Here is a 7279-nt window from a genome sequence, read left to right on the forward strand (position 1 = left end):
TAAAACACAGCTCCTAGTCCCATACTTAACTGGTACATGTATGGTGGGCACTTACTGCTACAGTTAAATTTTTGTAGAAGTCTTGAAAGTAATATTTGTTCATTTTGTTATTTTTCTTTTAGGATAAAGTTTTATATTCCACGCCACATTTTGTGGTTTGATATGCCTATTCCTGCTGAATTTAATATATTTGAAGATTGATAAATAATTTTCAAGAAAAGATTTACAAAGTCGACTTTTGCAATTATTCTTGTTTTTGTTTAAGTAAATCCTTTTAAAACAATAATTACATCACAATCTAACTTCATTTACTATTTTTATGAGAACTTATTGTGTGCAAAATAAAATGAGGTACAGACAAAAACTTGTTTTTCTTTTGATTTCCTAACTGAAAATTGACACAAATGTGCCTCCGTAGTAAAATCTAACTTTTGACCATGTTAAAAAAAAAAGATAATCTTTTCAATTATTTGCAATATTTGATTGGTTGCCGGGATAAAAAAACATGATTGACAAGTGCCACAGCATTGGAGAAGGAGGGAATTTTCTTTGAAAGTAAAGATAGAGAAACATTGCACTTGTTTACGTATGAGACTTTTTATATTAATTTTTTTAACAAATCTGAATTTCCGATTATTGTTTAATCAGAACACTGATAAATATCTATTATATTTTAATTTACATGGTTTAATATTATGCGCCTTCTACGCCATCCTTTGGAATTGTACACAACCATTTTTCTCTCCCAAAAGATCAGTAAAATTCGTCTCCGATATGGGAGATTGTCCACCAAACGGGACATACTAAAACAAGTCCCACGGGGAAAATAAGTCCCACATGAGTCCCACAGAAAAATAATGAGTCCCACCAGGAAATAAGACATTTTATTGATATTTAATAACATATAATTATAGATAATCATTGTTTAGATATATTTTGAATAAAATTTTATCACAAAAAATGTTTTTGATGTCGGTTACAGCGATTAGTTACAAAAACAAAGAACGATAACTCCTATATTCTCACCTAACTGGAGTGTTTCCAAGTCCTACCAATTATGATAACATTTTAGTAGTTTTTGAAAACAAATATTAATATGTATTATAATTTTATTTTTATATGAATTATGTTTTTAAAAATGCAAGAAGTTCAAAGATGTTTATTAATGATCGTTTACAAACAAAGAACAATAACTCTTACATCTGACTCAAGTAACAAGCCATCTAAATTTTAATTTTCAAGATTTAATAAAACTTTCACAATGTTCCTTGATTTATATGCCTTATGCAGCAAATCTAATGACTGTAAGAAAAAAATTTAAAACAGCCAATTTCGATCGAATTTTATATAAATTAACAAATTAAACAGACCTTCAAGTATCGTTTAATTGATACAAAGTGAAAAATCTAATTTACTCATTCATAGCATGATATGAAATTGGAAGTGATTTATAGCTGACAAAAGTGATTTACTGTATTTTAATGATATCTTATTTTTTTCTTTAATAGCATTACACTGTATCTATGTGATGAAAACTTTCAGTGAGGGAATAAGTACTCAGATGCATGGGCTTTTATTCAGGTATCCTGAAAATATATTTGATGAATATGATGAACTTGGGGAAAATAAACGTGTTTATCATTTAGTTATAACTTGTGTTTTTTAAATCTGATCAAGTCCTTCTGTCGAAGATAAAAAAACTTAAATTCTGATTAGACTGCAGCTTTAATTTGTTTACAGCGTAAATAACAAGTTATAATGCACAATGTCACTATAATATGTAATTAGGGAGTTTTATTGTTCTACTTACTTACTTTTTGAATTCGCTGACATTCAATAACGCAACAGCAGGATTTCAAAATCTAAGTTATAGACTATAAGGTTTGGCTACTGAAGTCTGTATATCGAATTTTCTTTCAGATCAAAATTAAATTCAACTTCTTAATTTGTTGTTTAATTTTTTTGTTTGCACATAAAATTCATGGTGTAAATTAATCAAATCACTATAAAATTCCAAGTTTATTAAAAAATACTCTTTATTGACAAGTTCCACATCCAGGAGTGTTACTCGCTTTACAATGTAATAATCTGAATTGTTATCTTTATTTACATGATGGATAATGAACACATTTTTTTAAATAAAGAAAATGGATATATAACAGCTAATTCTCTGCATGGTATATGTTCTACAAATTTATTTGAAAATTCAATGGTTGTGTCTATAACACTATTAATTTGAATCTTTTCATACAATTCAAGCAGCAAGAATGTACTTTTAGGGGTATCATATAAAGTAAATAAGAATTTACAATACAGTAGTCTAGTCCAAATCACAATTCTTTATCAGTTTAATTTTCAAAGAATTTTTTTTATCTAGGAAATCAAATACCAAAATTTTTAATTAATGATTTCTTTATTATGACCTTATTTGTCATACATACTAATAGCTGAATTTTCAATATTTCTACATTAAATTAAGTATTTTATTTGAATTCAAAATTCAGTAATCTACCTCCAGACTTGGGCAAAAGTTATTGTAATAGGTATACAAACAATAAGGAGACTGAAAGGTGTGAATAATATCCCCCAGGTGTTGTGTACAGGTATACCAGGGACGTATCTCTATAGGGCTCTGTGTATATACACAGTAAACATGGGCTGTCATGGGTGTCAGGAAAATTTACCAAATTGTTGTTAAAATACATAAAACCAAATATAAAAAGTATTTTAGTTTGTAAAATAAAGAATAATGATATACTAGAATAAAATAAAACATATGTTTAGCAGTATAACATATAATTTTAATATACGTTTTCAAACGAAACTTGAAAATTCAAGTAAAACAGAAGAACAAATCAAATTCAGAAATAAAACCATATAAACTTCCTTATTAAAAAAAATATTGTTAGACAAACATCAAGTGACTAATTTTTTTTTATATAGAAAAAAATTAGCTTTCAACAGTGTTCAAGGGTTGCCAATATAGTTCTTGGCCATTGTTTACATTTGAACAGAGTTATCGTTCTTGACTGTGGTCTGAAATTTACAATCGTCTATTTAACACACTAAAGTTCATTTTATCAAAACTTTTTTTGAAATATGATCATATAAATATCATTTTCTTTCAAAATAAACCTTTATTATATGTATTTATTCGCTCTATTGCTGTGGGACTCACGTAGGACTCATGTGGTACTTATTTTCTCCGTGGGACTTATTTTAGTATCAGCGCCACCAAACGGGGGATAAGTGACCATTTGGTAGGGGTGTGCACAACCTGATGAATGTTACACAGGATATCCTGGCATGAAGTCTATGCCAACTTACCGGTATTATCAACAATATGAATGCTACTGTCTTGCCCTAGTTTAAATATTTTTGTTACCTATTCATGTACAGTTCTTTTAAATTCAATTAATAAAAGGAAATATACAAATAACTAAGTAATGTAAAAAATACTTTTTTCAAGTCGATGGACAGCGCCATATTGATTTTCTCCTGTAACTCGAGCCCGACCTATTTAATTCTGAGCGAGAGTGCTTGACAATGTTGTAGTTTCCTGTACTAAATTCTTGCGTTAATTAATTTGTGTTTTGTGTGAAAATTAATTAATATTTTTATTTCTTTTACATCAAAGGTAAATTGAGTACATTCTGTTTATATTTATTGCTCCCCACAGGTACTTGCATGGGTCTTTTAAAAAAATATAAATAGGCCTATGTATACCTATTTTAAAATATACATGTACTTTTTATCCCCCCCCCCGTAATTTAAGATTCGGGGTATATAGCTTTTGTCATGTCCGTCCGTCTGTCTGTCTGTTTGTCCGCAAAAAAACTTGAACCACGGACCTAGTATATAAAATATATATATATAGGTCCCTGTTTTAAGCTTGCCCATAACTTTTGACTTAGTTGAAGTATGACTTTCATGTTTTACATGTGTATTCCCTGTGATAGAACCTTTCTTTGGGTATCACCAAATTCGACCTTTTGACCATGACATTGGAGTTCTACACACTTTTACACAACAATTCCAAACACAATCTTCAAATGGCTATAATTTTGAACGGTAGATACTAGGACTCTCATGAAAGTGTACTTAAGTTATGTATATTCTTTGTGACAAGACCTTCCTTTGAATACCAATAACCTTGACCTTGGAGATTAACGTACTTAAAAGAAAACGTAAACCTTTGATCGGTATAAGGGTAAGGGTTTCCATATTTCACATATGCAATCCTTGTGAGAGGACCATTCATTGGATAATTACAACTTTGCCACTTTGACCTTGCAGTTTGACCTACTTTTCAAAATCAAACTTGACCATAACTTTTGAAGGGTTAGGACTAGGGCTTTTGTTCTTCACATATTTAATCATTGTGACAAGACCTTTCATTGGATACTAACAATCCTGAGCTTGGAGTTTGACCTTTTTAAAAACTTAAATCTTAACCATAACGTTTGAACGGTTAGGGCTGTGGCTTTCGTACTTTACATACTAGTATAAATTATGTAATCATTGTGACAAGATCTTTCTTTAGAAAGCAACAACCTTGACTCTTTGACTTTGACCCTGGAGTTTGACCTACCTTTCAAAAAACTTATCCTTGGCCATAACTTTTGAACAGGACATAACAATAGATATACACATATATAAACCAAGACCCAGATACCGGTGCTTCTCCCATTAAAAAAAATCAAGTGGTATTTTTTGTATTTTACAATGAAATGTTTGTATTTATGACATTTTTTCATTTAATTGTTCTTTCAGTTGCAATTTACGGTGATTAATTTTCATGGGTACATAAACGGGGAATAATTTCTCTATTTCCCGACAAAATTAAGAGAACCATTTCCAGTGTCCAGCATCAAAAAACTTGAACAAGTGGTAAAGAATTTCGTAAATTTGGTAAAAATACCCTTATTCATTTACCTGTTTGCCTCCTAGAAGCTGATGTACAGAGAAGTTTTTCAAAGCATACATTTCCTCAATGATTGAATTCTAGTCATTATTTAACTAAAGTTACTAAGTCTGGTCACTACCAGCTTTGGATTCTGAATCATTCTACATTTTCCAGAGAGTGCTCATCACAACCCTATGGCCTGTAATTATTAAACTTGCATGGATGGTGTATAAGGACAGGTACTTCCAGATTTGCTGGTGAAGTTAGAACTGACCGAAATTTTCTTGATGAGCAAACAGGTGAAAGCTTATCTTAGAGCGAGTTCATTTCCAAGTCACAACAAAGTCCTTGCATGGATATGGGATATTGATCTTGGGGTGTACACTAAGTAGAGAATCAAAGTACTGAAAGTACTGAAAAGAGGTTAGCATGCTTTCATCTAATATGTACCGAAAAAAGTGCATGAAATGATGATATTTAAGTATGCATATCTTTGTCCAATGTCATCAGAGAACAAAAAAAAAAAAAAAACCCAGACATTCTGTTTTTGTAATACTTTACTTAATAGTAAAACCAATAACATTCCAAACTGATGTCACAGATGGATGCAATCTAATTAAAATTAGATGTTCCGAATCCGCTACTGCTTCTCAAACATCTAACAACATCCTATTTGGGGTCATGTAAGAGTAAATCTTCGATTAGCCAAAGAAAATAGTTCCTCCGAAATCTTGGCTTATAGTTCAGATGGATTTCTTGTTTTCACCACCGAACCAAAACACCCGAGGAGTTTTGTAGTAAACAAAATATGCATTGCAAAAGCTGTGTTATGTATGACGTGTGGGGTATCTTGTATAGTTTGTGCTCTTTCGTTTGCATTATTCACGTTCAGATGCCAGACTGCAGACTATACATGAAATTTATTCCAAAATTACTTTAATTCAACGTAAGACAGCATCAATAACGATGTTATGTAGCCGTGGAGTTAATTTGAGAATTGTTTACCGAGGCTTGAATCTATATGGCCAAAGTGTTTGTGTTTACTGGTATATGTATTCATAATCGAAAGGTCGCTCTGATGTGACCCCGAATGGGATGTTAGATGGTTGAGAAGCGGTAGCAGATTTGGAGCATTTAAATAAATTTTAATTAGATTGAAATGCATGTTTGAAATTTAAACATGAGATTTCTTCAGTTTGAAAGACAGGAAGTGCATTTTTAAAAGTTCTCTCTTGGTGGCATCCAATCGTTCTCTGGATGAAAACAATTATGTTGATGCTGAAAATTTAATTGTCTTTCATGCTCTATTGAATCTGAAATTAGGTAATTGTAAAGCCTACTATAGCAAACAACTAAGAAAATGACAAGTTAAATTCTTTAGATTAATGGATTTGGAGTAGTGTAGATCTACAGTTGGCTAGTCAGAGAAAAAAGGATGGCTGAGCAGAGACTTTGTAAATGAATTGATATCAGAGAGCTCCAGATGTGTAGGCTCACTGCGGGTGTAACCTGTCAAGAGGGATGCTTACTTCTTCTAGGCAACGGAGCCCATCTCTTGAACTTTCAGGAATCAGCTTTTCATCTTAAATCGATCATTGATCATTCTGTATTTTGATACAGATACTGAATACTTCCGTTTAGTAATATTATGAACTACTACTTCTACGGGAAGACTGGCGAGTAAACAAGATTATCAAGCTTTATGAAATGTACTTTATTGACTTTTCAAACAAGTAAATGTTCGAATAAAGTAAATGGTATATGAGAATCATTTAAAAGAAGTCTTGTACAATATGTCTAGATAAGGACATATAAGGTGTATTTGCCATATACTCTTCATGCAATATTGTTCTCAAATAAAACATGTGAAAAGGAAAGTTGTCAAATCAATCAATACTAGTATTTAAAAATTCAAATGTACACTAAAAGTCAGTGTAACTTAAGAAGTTATCAGTGTCACTTTCTTCAATATGTCGGATAAACAATATACACTGATTTCTTTTCTAACAATGTGCCTCTAAACACCTGTATTTTAATTTAATTCTTCTTAAACACTCAAAATAATAATCGACAAATTGGACAAATTCAAATTTAAAAAGTATTTTCTCAGCTAATAATACATTCCTTAGGAATTGATCAAATTTTCAAAACTTATAAATAAGCATTAAGTATATATTTTAAATTTTTGCTAATTGCCAAGATTTTTCATACCTTATTCTTCTGTGAATAATAATATCGGTTGATTTTTAGAAGAGAATCACAATGCCGATTAAAATTAATATATATTTATCCATTTTTTTTTCAAAATTAATTTTACTACTTTAAGTGCCCCATTATATTTTTTCAAAACTAAAAGTAAGTAATCCCTTATGA

The sequence above is a fragment of the Saccostrea cucullata genome, unplaced genomic scaffold (assembly GCF_032062105.1).
Source record: "Saccostrea cucullata isolate Sc308-1 unplaced genomic scaffold, CSIRO_AGI_Scuc_v1 ctg7465, whole genome shotgun sequence".
In the NCBI taxonomy this organism is placed as follows: Eukaryota; Metazoa; Mollusca; class Bivalvia; order Ostreida; family Ostreidae; genus Saccostrea; species Saccostrea cuccullata.